The following is a 23,461-nucleotide window of genomic DNA, read 5'->3' as shown; positions in this document are numbered from 1 at the left end:
GATCACTGGTAGGATTTGACAAGCTCATAGTGCTTTAGATTGTGCCTGATATGTAGAGAATATTCCAAAAATATTTATCATATGAATTTCCCTGATAATGTAAGATATAGTCCTCAGTTAGGGTAAATATTATGTTCACTGATGATTAATTTTCGCAAGGCACGATTTCTTGTGAATAGGCTCTGTAATTTTATTTTGCACTACAGTGAAGGTTACCTCTCATTCAAATTCACGAACTTGAAATAATTACTTCTTTTATATTCTTAATTCATTTTACAATCACACTGTAAACATGATAGATGGATGATTGTAAAGTAATATCAATGCGTCATATTTGTGTAGTATGTTTTATGTGTACCATGTGTGTCTGTATACATCCAAATGTGTGTTCCCCTGGTGACCAAAGGCTGTCCTTACCTCACTGACACCTGGCAGAGGAACTTAATCTGTGGTTGCACAAGATCCCACCTTATTTATGATCTGCTCATTAGGAAAATACATGAGAGTAAATGGGACTATAAGGAATTAGACCTTCCTCTGTAAGGAAGACCGGTTACATCCCCCCTGCTGGGAATTATGTAGGTCTTAACTCCTCCCAGTTGTGACAATCCCCTAATTGCTCAAGCCTTGGAGCAGCAAAATGACACAACAAAAGAAAAATGTTACCGGCAGACATACCTGGACTGACTCTTGTAGTAGTCAGGCTACATTCTTTCCTCAGAATACTCTTGATTTTTTTTTTCCAGTTTTTCCTAAAAGCAACACCAATTTTTGATGGATAGTTCAAGGCAACTCCTAGCTTTGATCAGAAAAAAAAAAAAATTGAATCAATGTATGTAAACATAGAAAGAAATGCTGTTTGTTTATAAGGACATACTCTTGGCATTTAAGCAGACAGTCTGCAATCTGAGCTGTGTGTTGGGTTGATAAAGTACATGGAATTTGAGAGAGCATTTTTTTCCCATGATTCAGTATGTTTGGTTTACCCTTAGCTATAAAACACCTTTTCATACAAATCTGCCTTTCCTTCTCAGACATACATATGTAAGCAATCTTGACAAACTGATCAAGCCAAGCTGCTAATAAATTTACTTGATAGCTATCCGTTGCTTATCCTGAACCTCCTAAATATCTAAATTCCCAAAAGTAATAACAGACTAATTTTTATTGCATTTTAATGGAGTGATCTGGCAATTCTTTATGCCTGTGTTTTAACTACAGCAAGAGCCTTCGGAGAACCTTCGTGTAAGAGATAGAAGTAAATGGGGAAGGCAAGGCAGGATTAGGAATGGGAGGTAAGGGGGTTTACTGTGCTCAGAAAGTGCTCTGAATTTCATTGAGTCCTTACAATTCATTCTCAAGTACAGTAGCTCTGTTGTGTGAACAAATCTCTTTGCCTAGGCCATAATAATTGAACTTTTACAGATTTCTCAAGTACATCAGAACTGCTGCTAAATCAGAAAGGGTGAACTGAAGCCCGCTCCACTCTACCACACTTACTCATCTCCAATGCTATGCTGGATTTATTTTTGACACTAAGAAAAGAACCATGAATTTTTGTCAACTGCAGCATGGGAATTTACATTTGTTCTATAAAATGCACTGAAAGGACCAGCCTGCTCTTTGAGAATGGGAAATGTAATCTATCCAACTCTCAATAAACTTGAGAATATATATCTGGTTAAACCCATCTAAAATGAGATGCAGTCCTGGCAATATGGTGGGCTCAGAAAGGCTGGCAATAAAAGTAGATATACAGTATCTGACATCAGATTGTTTCAAGCTTAATTTCAGTAAAGTAATAATGTCAGGAAAAGAAACGCTCTGTGATGCACAGATTGATACCATTAGATAGAAACTATGCGATGCCTTATGAACACAACCATTTTTGACTTGATATTATGAGTAAAGAATAGAGCAATATTCGATGTGCCAGCTTCAGATTTGCAGTTATGAAAGTTGACCAGAAGAGTGGTCAGGGAAAGGGACAAAATATGGCAAATATATTCTTCTGTAAGTAAAATCAAGGAGGATTATATTACCCTAAAATACGTTCTGTATAAATGCCCTACACAATTTGCCCTGGGTAGCAAGTAATTGCCCACAATCGATGAGAAGGAGCTCTCAAATGCAGAATATTAAACAAAGAATGCATATGTATCATAGTCAAATGAAACAAAACACCTCAATGGCACTTAAAGCCTCAACAGCAGAAATGCATGAAATAATTGGTGAAAGGCGATGGATATCTTAAGAAACCCAAGCAATGAAAGCCCAGTTCCATTTATTTTTCTCTTAAATTGCTTTTTCCAGTCAATAAATAATCACATAATCAGAGCCTACTTCCAGGACAACATACATGGTTGCCGCCCTTAGCAGGATTCATCTGTGGGCTCACACCTCTATTCAGGATTCCAAGTGTCAGGTCTGCCTTTAGTTTTCATCTTAACAAATGTCAAGTGCATTCCGTCTTCAAAAACAACGGTGTTTCTAGTTTTTCCTGTCCTGTAGGAAAGATTAGTCCCTACTCTCCTTCCTCTTTTGGAGAAGACACTATAGCAAGTTCAGGTACTGATCAAGTTTGTAAAAAAAATGAAGTTGAGCACACCCACAGAGGCAAAAACAGACATAGAAATATACATCCCATTCCCCCTCCCATAAACACACATTCACACACACATACATTTGCTACCCAAACATGGCAAGATGCCCTAACAAAGAGATTGCTTAGATATGCACTCCTGAAAACCAATAACAATAACCCTTAAAACCAATAAATAAACCATAAATATTTACCCATTGTAATTTTAGAAAATATTATGGCAAGCTTAAATCAATAACTAATGCCACAATTAAAAAATTATTTCAAAATCCATTTCATCAAATATTATGAATGTCCTCAATTATGCTGTGAAATGAATAAAAGGGAGAAATTAATTTTTTTTCTTTCACCTCCAAAATAAGGAAAAGATTACTGACAAATCAATATTGTTGCTATTAATAGTTGCATCCGCAAGCCATTTTGGGGGAAATGTTCTGCTTTCCCTATTTGTACACCACGAGTCTGTCCTCTGTCATTCCCTTTCTCTTTAATCTTGTTTGAGTGTACAGCTCACTCGTCCTTATTTTATTGACTCAATCACAGGCGTACTGTCACTTTTTATAAAATGGTCACTGCAGAATCACATCAAGCAAATTTTTGATTCTGCAGTCAGTAATTTAGTGCCTTTATGGAATTGCAATTTCAGGGCTCACTGCTTGTTTTTCTAAAATGTACTTTAGGAATTAGTTACTCCAGCCACAAATCAGTTGAATTTATGCACAGTTGTAATACAGTTTATGGCCTCATGGTACATTGCTTCAAAAACAGCAGATGTGAAATTATGATAAATATAATGAGTGTTTTTTTGCCTGATCTAGTGGAGTAGAGAAGGATCTGGAGCGTGTTTACCTATCCCATACAGTACATTTAATGTCTTCGTCAGGAGCCCTGACAATGGCTGATTAATGTCCTCATCTCCTTTATTAAAGATAAGAGTAGCACTGCAGTCAGGAGATAGAAAGCACACCATAAATCTTCGTAAAATGAGCAGTCAAATAATCACTCATCAGAAATAAAATCTACATACATTAACACTAACACTCAGCCTTTCGCGCACGTTCCTATGAAAAGCAAGAAGAGATGGAGGTCCCGAAGTTTTAATTTGAACTAGTTCTTTAAGTTGAGTATTACCAGCCCTGTAACCTGGATGCAAAAGCTGGCATTTAAAAGCACATGTGAAAGGAGCAGATGCCTCATCATTACATTAAGAGCATGAAGCAGGCAACAATTAAGCGATTCACTGGAAAGACATAATGCTGATCTATGCTAGCAATTAATCACAGAATACATTAGACAATGATGGGTGACCTACAAATTTTTGACAAAATAATTTTTCATCATGTTGGCGATTTCTTAGCCTAATATGCCTGCAAGGCACAGAGTCAAAACCTGTCATTTATTCCATCGCTCCTTGACAGGCGGCAACCTGTCTTCCAGACAAAATGAACATTATCTGTGCTCACTAGACATTTAGTGCAGGGCTTAGCTTATGACTAATGATAATCGGCAGACAGAAATGTTAGAGTCTGAAATAATGTTCTCTTTGTTAAAGAAATTTCTTGAGGTAGATTTTCTTTCCCGAAAGATGTATAAAGATAAAAACTGTTTTTTTATCTGCATTTTAATGCAACTCCGAGAACCAATATTTCCTTTTGACCAAAATAAACAGAAGGATGTAACAATTTTTTTTAAATTAACATCTCATTTGAATAGCTCCTCTTGCCTGAAAATTTCTTATGTGGTTAGAAATGGAGATACAAAGGAAAGCTCAGGAGATAGAGCGTTAAACAAGAAAATATGGGCAAGCTGTTTTGTGTTCCAGGTTTTATTTTGAATCTGGTGGAAATAAGTTTGAAACATCGTGAGTGCGTGTGCCGCAGCATATAAATAAATGAAGACCGTGTTGAGAAATGTACTCCCACCTCTCCTATATCTCTTGGTTTCTATCCGTCACAAGGTTCTTCAAAGCCAGAGACAACAACCTAAAGCATGTGTGAGGAAAGCAGTTTTGAGTGAGAGAAATGCATAAAACTGCAAATTTATTAAATGGGTTTAAAATTCTACAAGCAAGTACTTTATCTTGTACTTATAATTAATATAATTGTTTGTGCACTTTGGATAAAGAGAAATGGATTTTTTTAAAGTTATTTTTCTCATGTGTTACATGTGCAAAATGCCATCCCAGGGGTAGATTTTTCTCTGGATTCAGGCACCAAATTCCTATTAGCCTTAATGGGACTTACACATGCACATTGATAGGAGAATATACCCCTTAGGCTGGAAATTTAAAAGAACAAATGGCAAGGACATCAAAATAGTAAAGTCTAATTTAGATGATCCATAAGCCTGCACAGTTACTTTCCTGAGAAGGCAAACAAATGTTATGCCTTATGATGTTTCTGATTGTTTTGATAGCCCTGTAAATACATCCTCTAGACTCATTACTTCAGGGAAAAGTCTGTTTTTATCAAGCAATGAGATTTTTGACCACACATGTTTGGCTTAAATTATCTATATATTTTTTCAATTTTGCATAATGCATTATTGCCAGTTAGTGCCATAGAGTTCATCCTTTCGATCCTGACTTTCAATCCTGCTTTGTATCTCTTTGTTTTCATGCAGCCTGTGTGTCAATCTTGTCTCAAAGACGAAAAGGAAGAGGAAAAAACCTAAAAGGCTTTGGACCCCAAATCATAGATGTTTTATTAGATTTGCCCCAAATTCCTTCCAGAAAGAATCTGGTTGGTGCATAGTCCAAGTAAGTCTACATTGTTGGTGTGATGGCTGCTGGTATTCTAGAAATCACACAAGGCTGTTTGATCAGCACACAAGGCCAGATAGTCAGCTACCTGGCAAAGGTGGGGTTCATTCTGTTATTGTTCCAAACAATTCAGTGAAAGATGCAGAGAAAATTACCCCTCCCCCTCTAAACATAACCAGGGTTTCCAGTTCAAGGATCTGGGTATACTGAGTATGAAAGCTAATATTTAAATGTCTGTCTAATCTCAGGATAACAAACAACTTTAGCCTTCAGTGATCACAAATCCCTCATTTTCTGGGCTTTCATTTTATCTCTTGCAAAACAAATATGAAAAAATTAGCACCCTTTTCCCCCCATCACTGGGCTTCGTGTTCTCTGTCACGTATGTATTGATTCATCAGCACCAAGAGGGCTTCTAAAACCGAGGGCCATGAGAACTGATTGTTTTAACATAGTATGCCTCCAGGAGGCTACAATTTTGCCACTAATAACTCCGTTAGAATTGCTGCTTTCCTGCAAGGTGGAAGCTAGTTCTGTGTGTCTGTTATTCTCTCCTCCTTATGGAAACCTCGAGGAAATCCTTTGTATTATTCAAAACTTTGAAATTTTACCTCAGTATATGTAGGAATGAGTTATATGGGCTTGTACAGTTGAATGGTTATTTGATACTAGTTGCCCATTAAATGCCATGAAAGTGTAAATTAAATTTGAGAAAAATAAATTAGTGCATTAAAATGTATAAAGTACCCTGCGTAGCTTGGAGCTAAAGAACCAGAGCTCTGGGCATGCTAATTCTAATTCTGGATATAGCTTATTTTGTGAGTTTGCCCTCACTTCACTTTGTTCTCTTCCAATTCTTACTGTATCTCCCCCTTTCCCTCATTTGCCCTTCTCCTTCTGGGTCAGCCCATGGACTCACTGCACTCTCTCTCCAGATGTGAAATGGAGACAGAAGAAGGAGCAAACACCAATTCAAACATCTGGTACCTGGATCGTAATCACAGAGGGATGTCCCAGGAAGAGAAGTTTGAAAACACATAGAAGAAAATAAATATCGAGTGACTTTCATGAGTACAGAGATAATGACACTGCACAGGGGACCAGTTACTTTGTTCCTGTTTTCAGACCCACGCTTTGTTGACTGAGGAAGATTCACAGATTGTTTTAAAACAATGCCTTCAATTTTCTGTGTTCTCCCCAAGTTCACAGGGTAGTAGCAACAACACTGGTAAGAGGACAATGTCATAACATCAATGTCCATTTGAATGAGGGGATTTAGAAACCAACCACCTTGTGCATGATTTCCTTTCCTCAACATCTAGATGTAATGGCCATCTGTGTTTGCCCTCGTTCTGCTCTCATGATGTGAAATGTACCTTGAGTGAGACTGCCTTCCCATAGGAATATAAAAAGTTTAAAAATAACAGTTACCATTTATTGAACATTTACTATATGCCAGATGTTGGGAGACCTTTACGTATATACACTCATCAAAATCCATTCGAAGTATTAGAAACCATTTTAAGGATGAAGTCATGAAGACAGTTTAGGGAAACTTCCACAGGGACCCAGCGCTGCTTAGATCTATCTGGTTCTAAAACACTTCTTGTGGTAAGCTCTTTTTTTTTTTTTTTAAGATTTTATTTATTTATTTATTTATTTGACAGAGATCACAAGTAGGCAGAGAAGCAGGCAGAGAGAGAGAGGGGGGGAAGCAGGCTCCCTGCTGAGCAGAGAGCCCAATGCGAGGTTCGATCCCAGGATCCTGAGATCATGACCTGATCCGAAGGCACAGGCTTAACCACTGAGCCACCCAGGTGCCCCTGGTAAGCTCTTTTTAATGTGTGATTATTGAATACTATGTTGTATACCTGCAACTAATGCAATCTTTTAAGTAATTTGAAATCTTTGCAAGAAAACTAAATGCATCATAATTCAGATTAACTAAGATTAAGGTCTTTGAGCCTAAACCATATGCAGTAGCTCTTCTAGGTATTAGGTGCTCATCACGACCCATGCCCTCCTTAATACCCATCACCCTGTTACCCCATCCCCCCAGCCCAATCCTTTCAGTAACCTTGGTTTCTTTCTGAGGGTCCATAGTCTCTCATGGTTTGTCTCCCTCTTTTATTTCTCCCCCCTTCAGTTTTTCCCTCCCTTCCTCTATGGTCCTCTGCGCTATTGCTTATGTTCCACATATGAGTGAAACCATCTGATAATTGTCTTTCTCTGCTTGACTTACTTCACTTAGCATAATCACCTCCAGTTCCATCCATGTTGATACAAATGGTGGGTATTCAGCCTTTCTTATGGCTGAGGAATATTCCATTGTATATATGTGCCATATCTTCTATCCATTCATCTGTTAAAGGGCATCTCTGCTCTTTCCACACTTTGGCTATTGTGGACATTGCTGTTATGAACATTTGGGTGCATGTGCCCCATCTTTTCACTGCATCTTTATCTTTGGGGTAAATACCTAGTAGTGCAATTTCTGGGTCATAGGGTAGCTCTATTTTTACCATCTTGAGGAACCTCCATACTGTTTTCAGAGTGGCTCTACCAGCATTCTAGCATTCTCACCGAAACTGTAAGAGGGTTCCCCTTTCTCTACATCCTTGGCCAACATTTGTTGTTTCTAGTTTTGTTAATTTTTACGATTCTAACTGGTATAAGGGTGTATCTCATTGTGGTTTTGATTTCTATTTCCCAGAGGGCTAATTTTTGCCATCTTTAAGGGAGATGTGCTCATTCTGTTCTTTTCATACTTTGAAGGAAACACATATTGAATAATGAGAGAGCATGCAAATAAAACTTCAAATGATAGAAGTATCAGAGGTAAGCTAATATAAAACCTTATCATTTAATATTCTGATGATATGGGGGCAGTCTTAATATGCAACTAATGTGTAGAAGTCCTCAAATGTCAAGACACAGACTTCTGTTTTTTGTGCATGGGGACAGAAAATTGCAAATAATGTTGTGTAGTTTTTGTCTGGGTGTTCTTGGACAAACCAACAAGGATTTTTATGTAGCCAAAGACAGTGGTTACTTTCCTGGTCCTGTGTTACCAGATTATCTCAGTGGCATACCATAGTAACGATTTCCATCTTCTTGAGACATTTTTTTTCTGGCTGCCATGATATCATGATCTCCTGCTTTTCTCAATGGGATGCTAATTCTCCTTTTCAGACCACCTTGCTCTCTCTTCATCCTCTACATACCTAGGCCCTCATTTCTTCTGTGCATACACATGCTTTCTTCTCTTTCAATTCAGTCACATGGCTTTAAATATCACCCATAAGTCAGACTTTTAATACCTAACTCCCTACCTGACATTTCCACATGGGTGTTTATTAGTCATGCCAAACACATGTCCCCTAGTGGAAAACAAAACCAAAGGTTCCCCCAAGTCTGCTCTTCCTTCTTCCTTTCCCAATTCAATAAATAGCACCACCATCTCTCCAGCAACTCCAGCTAAAATTCTAGGAATTATCCTTGATGTCTCTATTTTCTTCACATTCAGCATCCAGTTTTTCATCTAGGCTTGATGATTCTACCCCAAAGCAAATTTCACATTGAAACAGTTCTTTCTTCACTATTAGAAGCATAGGCTAAACCGCCATGTCTGCCTTCGACTCATGTCATAACACTCTAACCCATGACTTTGCTTCTGTTCTTTTCTTCTTTGATACATTCTCCACACAGCAGTCATCCTATCCTTTCACTGTAGAACCATACAATGTCACTCTTGTGCGTAGAACCTTCTAATAGTTCTCATCAGAAAAACAAAAATCTAAATTTTCTACCCTGGCTCATAAAGCTAATGTTATTACATTATTTCCTATCCCTGCTTATCTTTCTTCTTTCATGGTCCTCTTTTCATTATGCTCAAGCCACAGTCCGATTTTTCCTTCCCCTGTTATTTGTTTATGGCTTATTCATACATTACCACCTTTCCCCTTAATTGGTACTTCTGCCTAGAATGCCCTTCTCTCCATCTTTGCCAACTAGTTCCTTCTTATCATTCATCTATCAGCTTAAATACCATCTCCTCAAAGAAGACTTTCCAATCAACCAGGCAAACTCCATAGAGAAAGCCCTCATGCGTTTCATTCTCAGCTCCATTCCCAACACCTACAACATGACCAGCTTAGTGGGCACTCAATAAATATTTCTTGAATAAATGAATACACTTCATTTTTCTTAACTGTAAAATGGAGAAATCAGGTTCGATTATGGCTAAGCCCTCTTTAGTTCAATCATATGAAGTATATGAGTTGGTCACCAGTAATTAGGGCGCTCATATTGAATCTCCTTTATTCCATTTATTTCTCCACTTGAAAAGATTTTCTTTTCTAATAATAAAGGCAATTAATAAGCAATATTGTTGAGCATGATGATGTCATATCTTTTGGACGTAATATTAACTGTGGCTATTTTTATTAGCGAAAGATACCAGCACACTTTAAAGCTGCTTTGACGCACATCTGCTATTAGTGTTTGATTTATTTGGCCTTAGCAAAATGTGTATAAGCCAATAAGCATGTAAATAGAGATGAGGCAGGGATACCTTGCATTTTGTAATTTATCATTATATCAGATCCTATGCTCTATTCTTTTACTGGTTCTGCATGACACATAACCTATTTCAAGATGATATGATTTAACTCATCTAATCCAAGCTTATAATAACTTTTTGCTCTCCAGTTTTATGATTATCATTACCTATCATCTTTTACCATCTGGATGAATTTCTTAAAAACTAATGAAAGCAGTATGTATATCATACTCAACTGTGTCTCAAAATACCCATATTGCCTGGGCACTTTGTAACAATCTCAACTATAAACACAAAATAGTTGTCCATATATTTCAAAGACTTAGATGGCTAAAGTTTCCTATTTTGTATTTTTCTCTGATTGCTTCACTTTTCAGGCTTACCTTCTAGATCTTAAAAGAAATGATTGTGTCGGGACGCCTGGGTGGCTCAGTTGGTTAAGCAGCTGCCTTCGGCTCAGGTCATGATCCCGGCGTCCTGGGATCGAGTCCCACATCGGGCTCCTTGCTCAGCAGGGAGCCTGCTTCTCCCTCTGCCTCTGCCTGCCACTCTGTCTGCCTGTGCTCACTCTCTCTCCCTCTCTCTCTCTCTGACAAATAAATAAATAAAATCTTTAAAAAAAAAAAAAAAAAAAAAAAAAAGAAATGATTGTGTCTAATACACTCCTTTGCTCTTTAGAGTCTTGCATGGAAACTACATATTGCATGTGAAGAGTTAAATGTTAAATAGCTAAGCAGCTCCTTTAATTTGGTTTTATTAAAATGCTTTCATTTGATCTTCCAAACTAAATTTACTTTTATGTTTTATCTAGCCAACACAAAAGTTATCAGTGTCATCATGGAATTACTTCTTAAAATTCATTACATTAAATGGTGGCTATAATTATAGACACATCCTGGCGTATTTTACAGCTGTGTCCCTTCTTTGGCATAGATGCCAGTCCATATTCTGGGGTTAAGCAAAACGCTTGTATTATTTTGGTCACCTTCCAGTAGGTCATTTCTACAGCATTTTCCCAGAGTGAGACATAGTCCATCTCAAGCACACAGAGCTTGTGACCTTATCCTATGATGATTTTTTAGTTATTTTTGAAGGATTGTTGACATATAATGTTATATATGATTTAATGTTAGTTACATGGAGGCAACTCTTACACCAAATATCTGTGGGCCCACATATGGGAAACATGAAAACATTGTCATTATCACTTGATAGCTGATTGTTATAGTGGAAAACAAACAAACTACCCTTTCCTTTTCGGGAAAATACAATTTTTAAGCCACATTCCATTTATCTACATCAATATTTGTAGAAAGTAAGTATCTTCTGGTACCACCCACATAGTTATTTGTTGATTCATTCCTGTAGTCTATCAATCTTTTTTCAATTCTGGGTGCTCGGCGAGGGTAGTGTAGCAGTGTATATTGCATCTCTATGATAATTTAATTTAACTGTAGTGTGCTGGGGTCTAGATTGCTCCTCTTAGCAGCCAGAGGTGACCGCAAACAGTGCCAGGGCCTAGATTGTTGTCAGCAATAATTACTGGCTAAAGAGAGCTTTGAGGGAAAATGACATTCTACAGAAATAGCCATCAATAAGACTCGGAGTGTATATGAGGATATATATAGGGGTATTTTAACAGAACTATAAATTTCTTTGCCAAATGGTTTGTAATTTATTAGCTGATGAAGTCTCTAAACTGCATTTGCATCTTTGTATAAGTCTATACAGTATCTATTTGCTTCAGGCATACTTCCTTAATGGGTTTATATATGCTGATAATCTGAAAATGAAGCAAATGGCTGGGCTTAATACTAGAGAGTATAAATGGGAAAAAGGAAAAAACCAATTTTGTTCATATGTTTTCTCATTCTTCTATTCACACAAAAGTTAATTCAGCTTTAAAAATCAAAGGAAAGAAATAAGTGGTTCTTCCCCCTCTTTAATTACCACACTTAGGAGGAACTGTAAGTACACACACCATTTCAGCAAATGGCATTGGATTTGAGTGATGCCATATATGCTGAACTAAAATGTTTTTCTTAGAAAGTGCTCTTTCGTCATGTGTTGGCTTTCTCAACCCTTGTCTCTGTGAAATAGAAGTTAAAAAATGATAGAAGTCCCAATGCTATGACTGCAAAATGCTCTTTTTTTTTTCTTTTCTAAGCTAACCTTGTTGGAAAGTAATTATCTATGAACAAAACAAAATAAAAACCCACTAGTCGATTGAGTTAGCCTATCTTTAGGTGGTTACAGAAACAAATTTATTTTCATATGGCTTTACATTAGCTACAAAATAATGACTAAAGTGCTCCATCCTAGTGATGATGTTTAGCAACGGCGCACTGAAGGCTGTGGGGTTTCTGGTTAGCAAATTAGCCTTACTGGGAAGAACTAGTAGAATGTTTGTTTACACAATCCATTTGAAAAGAAGAAAAATGAAATGAGCCCCAAGGCTATTTTTGAACATTAAGGAGAAAAGCTTATGTTTGGAAAAACCATCGTAGTTTGAAAATTTTGTAACAGTATTGTCTCAAAATGAAAGGAGAGGAGATCAGAAGCCAGTGCAAATGTCCACTAGCTTGCACTTTGGGAGACCCAGGTCCTGAGGACTGAAACATACTCTTGGACAGAGGATATTATCAAGTTCTCCTTCTTCTTGGAGCAACACTCACCATTCAGCCCAACAGGGTTATTGCCTCATAGTTATGAGAAACCTCAAGGCTGCAAATGACTTCACCTTTCATCTTATCAAGTACTCAAACTCTCATTCCAGGGTTAATAGTATGCTGTTCTTTCCTTTTTTTTTTGTCTACTCTGAGAAAGCTTTAATAGGAAGGGAGTTTCTGGAAGCAGTTATTTCAAACCAAATGTTCCTCACTTGAGGTATTTACTCACTATGAACTTGGTCTGTAACAAGTAAGCCAGCATATATTACACACTACCTTGTACTTTTCCAACTGATTTCCTAACTATATATCTTGCTTCTCAAATTGCATTGTAAACTCATCAGTGATAAAGTCTGTATCTCATACACAAGCCATTGCATTCCCCCAAAACACCTGCAAGTATAAGTCTGTGGCACCTGGAAAATACCCATAAATATTTGGGGCTTGCTATGACAAGAACTATTTTGAATGTGCAAGGGCAGGATATAGATCTCAGTAATCACTTTGATTTATTTATTCCACAAACTCTTCTGAAAATACCTTAGTTTCCATCCATGGGGTATAGAACAATTAATGAAAAATTGCCCTGACCTCAGTGAGCTAATAGTCTATAAGAGGAGATGAGCTTCAAATAAATAATAAGAATGCGTTAGGATAAATGCTACAAACAAAGTTTGTATAAGGTTCAGAGAAAGAATAAGAGGTAGAGGCTTGAGTTGGTTCTTAAAGAACATGTTCAAAAGGTGGAAGGTATGGGGAAAATGTTCAAAGCATAGGGAAAAGTAATCATTGGTATAAATGGAATATAGTGAATGCTTGAATTACTGAAGAATGAGCTGAATAGTTAAGTGTCTGAAAATGTGAATGCGCTCTGCCCACAGAGTGTTTCATTCTTTAGAAATTTCTTCAGGTGCTACCTCGGGCACCACACTCCTCATTTAATCTCATCTCCGTGGCAGACTTTTACCATCAGATTCAGTTCTAAAGCAGTGTGTTTATCCCTGAGTATACTTTTATCTGGGACAAAAATATGAGCTTCCCTTTGTGCTTTTACCCATGATCGTGGGACAGATTCTGAAGGCTCCCTACTCAAGAAAGAGTCCAATCCCCTCACCCATCCACTTATACTAACAAAAGCCTAGACAGCAAACTTGACCAGGAAGTTTTGTTGTATGCCTTGCCAGAGAGTTTGGACTTTTATCCTCTAGTCTAGGCAATGGAGTTCCATTTTTGTACTTTGTTCAGAAAGTAAAAGGAGAACATTTAATAGGATACAACTAAAATGGCATTAAATCTAGATCATAACCTTTGACTTACATTATGGTCTTCTGAGAATCAATAGAATAATTAACTTAAATCATTAATTCAGGTAAACATTTGATCCGTTGTTGTTTAGATTTTGGAAAGAGCATGTGAATCAAGTCTTGGAAACATGCCAATATTATACTCTGCAGATTTTAACAGTACTCAGAGAACCATTTTTCTGATACCCATATGTCATTACACATGGATGATTTATTAATCATCAGATGTATTTTAAAGTACTGTACATACGCAGATTATAATGTGCCCAATAATCATGCACTATAGTGAATGATTTATGTTACAGACTTCCCTATTTAACTTCAGAGTCTTGTTTTTTTCTGGAGGTGATTTCTTCAGAAATGATTGGCTTCATGCCTCTGCTGTTTTTCCCTGGGTAAAGGAGCTTTACGTTACAATCCTAAGAAAAGGAGCTGTTTTTCTTATCCTTAGCTAAAAACCATTTTAATCATTGGTGCAACACTATCTCCCATGGAACTTCAAGTTCAGTTTCAAGTTTCAGCAATCAGAGTCAATCTATAAAGATGGTGTTCCTTTTGTGAAAGTATAGGACTATGATTAGAGCAACAATGTTTAGATAAAGCTAAAGATTCTTCATGTCTCCTGCATACAGTGGGACAGTGTACAGTGGTACAGATTGTGCACTGACCAACTCCAGGAAGAATCATTCATAGGCACTGTAGATTTCTTTATTTATCAGGACTAATATTCTAGCAGATAGGAAAATATCTTAAGGAAAGAAGAGCTTCTACTGTACACAAATGTGCCACATAGGCCAGCAGCACATAAGCATAAAAGATGGAATATTACTGAATTTATAAATTAGTAGTATTTCTTCTTTATTCCAAAACCTATGAACAATGTTTTGATAGTATGCTTTAAAATGGAAACAAGACCAGAAATGCTTGGAAAGTTTGAGAGATGTTAAAGGAGACTGAAATTGAAAATTATTTAAACAGCAATAACACAAAACAGATTAAAATATGAAACTAAAGTTCAAAAGAAAAAAAATCATTCTAAAAATATGATTACAGAGCTAAGAACCACAACAACCTTGAAAGCAGAAAGGCCTGACCCAATGATTTTTCATTAATCACAACTATACTAACAAAACTGAACTAAGAATGGCCAAAATCCCAGAGCATACTATTATTTAATTAAGATTTAATTAAGAGTGTCCAAAAAATTTTCCATGTCTATAAATTGTCTTGAGATCCAACCTCACTGGGAGATATCATAAGTCTTTTAACCTTTTGAGGAACACCATTTCCCCTCTATGTACAGTAGGGAAAACACCGGCTTGGAGCAAAGCACCTTGGAAGTTGAAGATAAAATGCAGCACCCTGAAGAGTAGTGTTAAAAAACAACAGTTGTCTTGACTGTCAGAGTTAAAAGACCTCTATAGAAAGACTTCACTTTTTTATTCTTCCCATTCATGTTTTTATTTATTTTTGAGAGTAAGCAAATGGGGGGAAAAAAAGAAAATTATATTGGCAGAGGGCTGACCTCTATTTTATATAATTTGTAGCTAAAAAGCTTACAGGCTAAAACATGTAAATATATGCAGATCTGAGAGCAAGACCTCAGAAGGGAAATAGCTGAGCAAGATTGAGGAGAATGTGGGCCATACATAGGAAAACTGTTGGGGCTCTTAGCAACCTGGAAACCTGAAATAAATTATTATGTGGTCCTATTGTGACCTACTTAGTCTCCTGGCAGCATGTTGGCATAAGGAGAAATTTGGGGCTATAGGAATGGCTTATTTACTTGACCTTGAAGATACACGAACCAGTCGGATGACTGCTGATTCGGCCCAGTGGGCAGACACTGCTGTAGTTATAGGCCAATCACATTGTGCTAAGATGACTCACCATGTGTCATGGACAAAGGCAGCCTGAGCCTCTGTCCCCTGCTGAGTTCCTCCTTTATTGGAATATGCTGTATCGAAGCTGTAAGCATTGTTGATAATAGCAGAAGGAAAGCAAAATGTACACCATCACCGTTCTCACTTTTTTCAAGTCTGCTGTGTTTTTTTTTAAATTATGTCACAATAAGAAGAGAAACAGAGCATGAATTTTGGATTATAGTTAAAATGAGAAATCAGTTGCTTTAATTAAAAGAGCAAAGTGTTGTTTTGAAAGGGAGACTATAGGTGAATGGACACAGGAAATATTTGTAGCAAAGTAGAGAAAATCAACACAAGGTTTCCTCAAACCTCAAGAATTCCCTCCCATGAACTTTGATCACATTGAAGAGCTGGAATGATCCAACGAGAACATCAGTTCTACCTGTTGGGGCTTACATAGGAGCGACATAAGGAACAAAATCGTAATGCTTCCTAAAGTACCAGAGCAGAACTCAGTTTCCCCAAATGCTCAGAACCCTCCATGTTTGTGTCCCACACTGCTCCCTGCAGTAAATGTTCCTTCAAAGTCCCCTTGAATGTAAATCTTTTCCCAGGCCACTATGAATCAGTGGAGTTTTGAGTAAAGTGAGCTGAGGTAAAGGTAGTGCCTCTCAGCCTTATTTTCCTCTTTGGAGAAAGAAGCTATTGAGGGCCCAAGTTGTGCCCTCCACTCAATCAAAGCAGACATGAATCATAGTTGAAATTAGATCCTACACTTAATTTTGCTTGTGTACGTCTAGTGTATAATATATGTCTCACAAATGGATTCTTTCAGAAGAGCCAGGACCTGAGATGCCATGATTGATGGAAAATTCCAAGTAACCCAATTAGCACGAATGAAGAAGTTATCAAATGCGAAAACTTTAGGTGAATTAACTGTCATCCAGTATGTTATGATGTGATGAATAATGGGTATCTAGGTTTTTATTAATGAGCATCTAATGGAAAAGATGGAACTGGCACTAACAAGTTTAATTCCCAATAATGTGTAAAACAAGCCTAAGCCAGAATCAGGAGATCTCTTGGCACCAGACCCTATGACCTACAATAGGAAGCATCTTAACTCACAGGTGTGTTACGAGAAAGACACATCCCACCACCCCACAGTGTTTTCATGGGACAGGAACCTCAGCCTTAAACCACTCCAGCCATTATTCTATTGTCTTGACTATTACAAGTGTGTCTCAGGATATGTATTACCTAGAGAATCACCAAAGTCAGTGGTTGTTATCTGTACTTAGCAAAGTAAACAGCAGTGGAGGGCAATAGTTGTACTGAGATATCCAAATGACATTAGGATAAATTCTTGTACATGGCATAGATATCACTCACAATTGGATATAATTTATTTTTCTTCAGAAGAGCTTTCTATTAAGATGATTTCATTTAGAAATGAAATCTGGCTTATTCGTGGCCAGATAAATGGCTATCTGTGATGAACAGTGTGAAAATATCTCCAGAAGTTCTTGCTGCTGTTGCCAGAAATTCCACCATTAAAGGTTTGTTCCGTTGGGCACTGCCCCTCTTTGGGGATAGGAAAAATAATGTGTAGATGGTATCTTATAAGTCAATGGCAGATATTCACACAGAGGTGCTAGTGTCCTCCCACAAATAGCTATAATGGAGAGAATTTTTATGAAGAGGGAGAAAACAGAAAGATCCTGGTCCTAGTCCATTGTGAAAGGGAAAACTTTATGGATGGTTTAACCTCCAGTTTTAACCTTGGTGTTAGTAGATTCAGTGAAGAGGATAATCCTACAAGTCATGCTCTTCTTTGCATTCCATCTCTGCACAAGCTCTGTCCTTACAGAAGTCTCTTTAACCCATGCCACTTCTCCATCACTCTTCCTGGCTAACTGAGAACTTTTTAAGATTAGAGAAATTGCCTGATTCTTTTACTCCTATCATAATGATTGGAATGTTACATATGTCCAATAGTTTTTCAAATGAGAACACTGGAATTAAGAAAATACCTAGGATAAATCCCACTTAGTTCACAATTTTATCTTAGGCCACCCTAATTAAGTGAAACTTATTTCTCTAATGTGTTTACACCATTAAATTATAAATGCATTTGGCTAGAAAAAATAATACCAATGATAAGATTGTACATTAAAATGATATGCATAAAAACCTTTAAAAAGCATCAATGCTAAAAATTCCATACAATTTCATACATCACCACACTGTGCTTATCACTATTATCATGATATTAAAATAACTAAGGAAAATACAAAAATACTAATTCAAAGGGATATATGCATCCCTATATATTATATCAGCATTATTTACAATAGCCAAATTATGGAAGCAGCCCAGATGTCTATCCATTGCTGAATGGATATATATTTAATATATAATATTATAAGTATATAGTTATTTATATTATAATGGAATATTATTCAGCCATAAAAAGAATGAAATCTTGCCATTTACAACGACACAGTTGAAACTAGAGTATAATATGAAGCAAAACAAGTCAGTCAGAGAGAGAAAAAATACCATATGCTATCACTCATATGAGGAATTTTTTTTTTAAATGAGAAAAGGGAAAAAAGAAACCAAGAAATACACGCTTAATTATACGGGAAAAACTAATGGTTACCGGAAGGGAGGTGGGTGGGGGGATGGGTGAAATACATGAAGGGAATTAAAGAGTGGACTTGTGGTGATGTATGAAATTGTTAAATCATTACATTATACACCTAAAATTAATATAATACTGTATGCTAAATAACAAAAAGTAAAATTAAAAATAAGAGAAAGAAGGAAAAAAACAGGAACTTATCAATGTGATTTTTTCTAGCTCATATTATGTAGCCACTTTTATTTTTTAAGTAGGCTCCACATCCATCATGGAGCCCAAAATGAGGCTGGAACTCACAGGCCTGAGATCAAGACCTGAGCTGGTATCAAGAGTCAGACATTTAACTGACTGAGCCACCTTGGCACCCCTGTAGCCACTTTTGAGGGGAAATAAATCCCTGACTTTCTAATATTTTTATTAGCCAGAAACCACCCCCCCCCAAATTCTAACTTATACTTAGGAAAAATAATTTTGTCTAAATGTTTGGGTTTTCTTTCAAATCCCTTAATTCTGTAAATTAAAAAAAATACATATCTTTGTCAAGAAAGGATAATACGCATATAAAAAATTAGAGATTAAAAGTTTCAGGGAAGGTCAAACAAACATCTGTTGGAATACATGACATTTTTTTGGTGATGAACTTCTAGTTCACAAGAACCAGTGAATTGAGAACAGGACTATGGATCATTCTACTCTCAACTTACTAATGATTGGTGGCCTCCCTGGACATTTAGTAATCATAAACTAGATTTAGGAGGTTTACAGTATATGCATTTCCTTCTGAAAGAAATGAAATATCATTTAAAGTCTATACAATTGTTTTCCCTAGGAAAATGTTCTTAATGGACACTTTAACAGGAGCAAGATGGCAGGCATAGAAATGACAACATGGAATCCCAAAGTTCCAAAGGTGAGTGGTCCTTTCTCCTGGAGTGAATTAATGCAAAGTTTAGAAATTATTTACATTTATCATTAACTTAAGCAAATTTCTGTTCAGGAAGATTTTTGCACTTAAGAAAAAATAAAAAGATGCTTTGCTCTGTATTTATCTAAAGAAATATAGAAATAAAGGAAAACAAGAGGGAGAAGAAAAGAAAGCAAGAAAGGGACCCAACATACTATCAAAGAATACTTACATTTGTAGTTAGGAGTCATGAGACAAGAAAACTGAAGAGTCATTTTTTTTTTTTCTTCCCAGTTTTCATTTATATTCTGGTTAGTTAACATACAGTTTAATACTAGCTTCAAGATGTGGGACTTAGTGATTCTTCACTTACATACAACACATAGCGCTCATCCCAAGTGTCCTCCTTAATACCCCTCAACCATTTAACCCATCCCCCTGCTCTTCTCCCCTCTGTAACCCTTAGTTTGTTCTCTGTAGTTAAGAGTGTATTTTATGGTTTGCTCTCTCTTTTTTCCCCTGATGTTCATCTGTTTTCTTTCTTAATTTCCATGTATGAGTGAAATGATATGGTATTTGTCTCTCTCTGACTGACTTATTTTGCTTAGCATAATATACTCTAGCTCTATCCATGTCATTGTACATGGCAAGAGTTCATCCCTTTTTATGGCTGAGTAGTATTCCATTATAGATTCCATATATGTATATATGTATGTATGGAATATATATATATTATATTATATATATGTATATATGGAATATATATATATATATATATATATATATATATATATGGTGAGAGAGAGAGAGAGAGAGATGATTTTATAATATGAGCCAAAGTGTTCAAAATCTGCATAACATTTTGACTCAGTAGTTCTACATGAAAGAATTCATGTTACCAACGTCATCAAACAAGGTGTTTATTTATTTATTTATTTATTTATTTATTTTTTAAACAAGGTGTTTAGAGTTATATATCTGGATGTTATTCTTTGCTATTTTGTTTATTATAGTAAAATAAATTTATGATGTTAAGTGTTTGGTTAAATAAATGATATTCAATGATGACAGAGATACATATTTATTGACAGAAAAATGTTATATAAAAAGAGCAGATTATAAAGTGACATATAGGTACAATCCTATTTCATAGACATTTTTGTGTATTTTATATATTTTCCTAAGAATATTTCATATATGTGTGTATGTAGATGTCCATGTATATATATACACACCATATGCCTAAGACCAAACCAAAAAGGAAAAACAGTTAATACTAAAAGTAGTTATTAATAAGGGTTGAAATCCAGTTTTTTAATTGTGTTAATATTTGTATAGTGCTGTTTTTAACAATAAGAATGACACATAATAAGTTCAAGAAAAATATTTTTTAAAAAACTGTACTTAAAATCTACTACAGATATTAAATTCAGGGAAATATAGCATGATGATATTTGCCTTTAATGCTGACACCACTATTTTTACTACAGTTTTTATTCAAAACTAGAAAAAGGCAATAATGATTTCACCCTGGAAGTTTTCCTCCACATAAGTACTTTTCTCAGACTTACTATTTATTTACCGTATCTTCTGGGACATGACTACAAATCAGTTCCCAACCTGGGAATACACAAACCCCCCAAACTAATATGTAAAACAAATTGTTCCATCATCCCATGGTTAACAATTGTGAAGAATTATTGGCCTTATAAATAATATTCAATTGAAATTTTAGAACAGATATGGCTCTGCCTGAGTAGTTTATTGGAAAATCATTTGTTTCACATCAGTTTTGGCATCCAGTATTCAATGTGAATTATGTAGTTATAGCCCAGTTTATTATATTTCTGTTTGTGCCACTGTGTATATATGTATCTTAGGCTTTAAAAAGGTAATTTGTGCTCTCAAAATATATTATGTAACAAACTGTGATTCATGCAAATCACTTTGATTTGTTTTCCAAAAATGTAACCGACTTCAATTAATCAGTTGCTATTCATTTCATATGTTTCGATTGCACTCACAACAAAAGCTCCAGTGGGTTATCACTTACATGGGGGGCTGACCTCCAGAGGGTATGAAAGACACAACAATCAGACATTGTACCAACCATATAATTATAGCATGTGTCCCCACAAACTCCAGTAAATCACACATCACATTATGTTGGACTCCTACCTCTCTCAAGTTCTCCCTTACCCAAGCCACCTACCTGCTGTAATCAGGGCACTCTGCAGTACGTGGGTGCACAGCTCTCAGCCTGCTGGGACCTATTGCATGATTCCCAGTGTGTAGCAGAAGTCAGCCAAGCCGATTGCCAGGTGTTCTGTCGCCTGCCCATCATGATGTATCAATAGCTGGAAGTGCTGTGCTCCTGTACGTGGACTTTGTTTTGCAAAGAAGGAAAGTAAAAGCAACGTGTCAGTTGCAATTATGCTTAGACATTGATGATACACAATACTGTCACATAGCTTTTATTACTTGAAATGTAAAAATGGACATAGTGAAAACTTGCAAGAGATGTTATAAACTAACTATGGAAATTGTTCTCTTTTATAAAGGTTTTATTTTAATTACGGGACATCTTAAAGTATAATTACCACTCATGCTTTTACTTAAATGTCACTTTGTCTCAACCCTATCCCATAGGATGAACTAATAATAATGGACTGGGATTAGCATTTTGTAAGAGGTATATTATTATTTATTTTCCTAGGAATCACAGGGTACTTAATGTCATCTAAAATAGAGGGCATTATTAAACCAAAACCACTTTTTCTATGCCAGCTATTTATAAACCTACATATGAATAGTTCTAAAATATAGGGTACTGAAATGACTAATTGTACTGAGTAGATACTCATTAGGGGTAAAACTGCCCACAAAGGAAGATTTGTATATGGAGTTCTGATATCACTCTGTCAGCCATTGCCAAGTTACTCTGATGACAACACAAGATTTTATTTCTTCTGCAGCCAATTACCATGGAAATAAGTAAGGGTTAGAGGAATGTAGCATTAGACATATTTCCACCACGTAGGAATACGGGGTCTCAAGAGTTCTCAAGAGAGTAGACAAAATAACAGGATGCCAATCATATGGCATATAACTCTGAACTTTTACATGGTTGAATATCTATAAGAGAAACCTCAATTCCACCAATGTAAAGGCCAAAGTCAATAGTTGGCAAGTATTTCAAAAGGAAACTCTCTACTTTGACCCTGTTGCCGCTGCATGTTTATGGTTCTAATTTCTGTTGTATTCTTCTAATTTGATACATTGAAGAAAAGAGAAAATGAAGTTGAAATGAACATTTATTTATTGAGTTCCTTCCATGTTACTCTAATCAGGACTTTCTCCCATTGCATTGAACACAGTAATCACCACAGATCCGTGAAGGATAACAATCCCCATTTGAGCCATCAGAAAGTAAAGAAGGTAAGTTAACGGTACAGGCTGGTAGCAGGCCTGAGTACTCCAGACAGTTAGATTTTCCTCTGCTTACTCTGAAAAAGAAGAAACACTTAGAGGTAAACCGTGAGGAAATATTTGTGTATAAGAATTTTCTTTGTGAAGATTAGAAATAAACTTATTATTTTAAGTGATATCCTGATCTCCAATTTTGTTAGGAATGATAGGAAGTTGCAGTAGATCCCTGTGGCAGACTGAATAATAGTCCCCAAAGATGTCCGTGTCCTAATCTCTGACATCCATGAACATGTGACCTTACATACAGCAGAGAGAAATTGCATACGTGATCAAATTAAGGATGTTGAAATGTGGAAATTAGACCATTTTATACAGGTGGGTCCAATGTAATCACAAGGGTCCTCGTGATTAGAGGGAAGGAAAAGAATCAGAGCAAGGAAGTAGGAGATGTGCTAAAAGAAGCAGGAGGAGGGGCACCTGGGTGGCTCAGTGGGTTAAAGCCTCTGCTTTCGGCTCAGGTCATGATCCCAGGGTCTTGGGATTGAGTCCCGCATCGGGCTCTCTGCTCAGCGGGGAGCCTGCTTCCTCCTCTCTTTCTGCCTGCCTCTCTGCCTACTTCTGATCTCTGTCTGTCAAATAAATAAAATCTTAAAAAAAAAAAAAAAAGCAAGAGGAGGAGGGATGCTCTTTAAAGATAGAAGAAGGAGGGACACCTGTGT

Source organism: Lutra lutra, chromosome 7 (genome assembly GCF_902655055.1).
Source record: "Lutra lutra chromosome 7, mLutLut1.2, whole genome shotgun sequence".
NCBI lineage: Eukaryota > Metazoa > Chordata > Mammalia > Carnivora > Mustelidae > Lutra > Lutra lutra.
The sequence above is the reverse complement of the archived record's forward strand: the minus strand, read 5'-3'. Positions refer to the sequence as shown.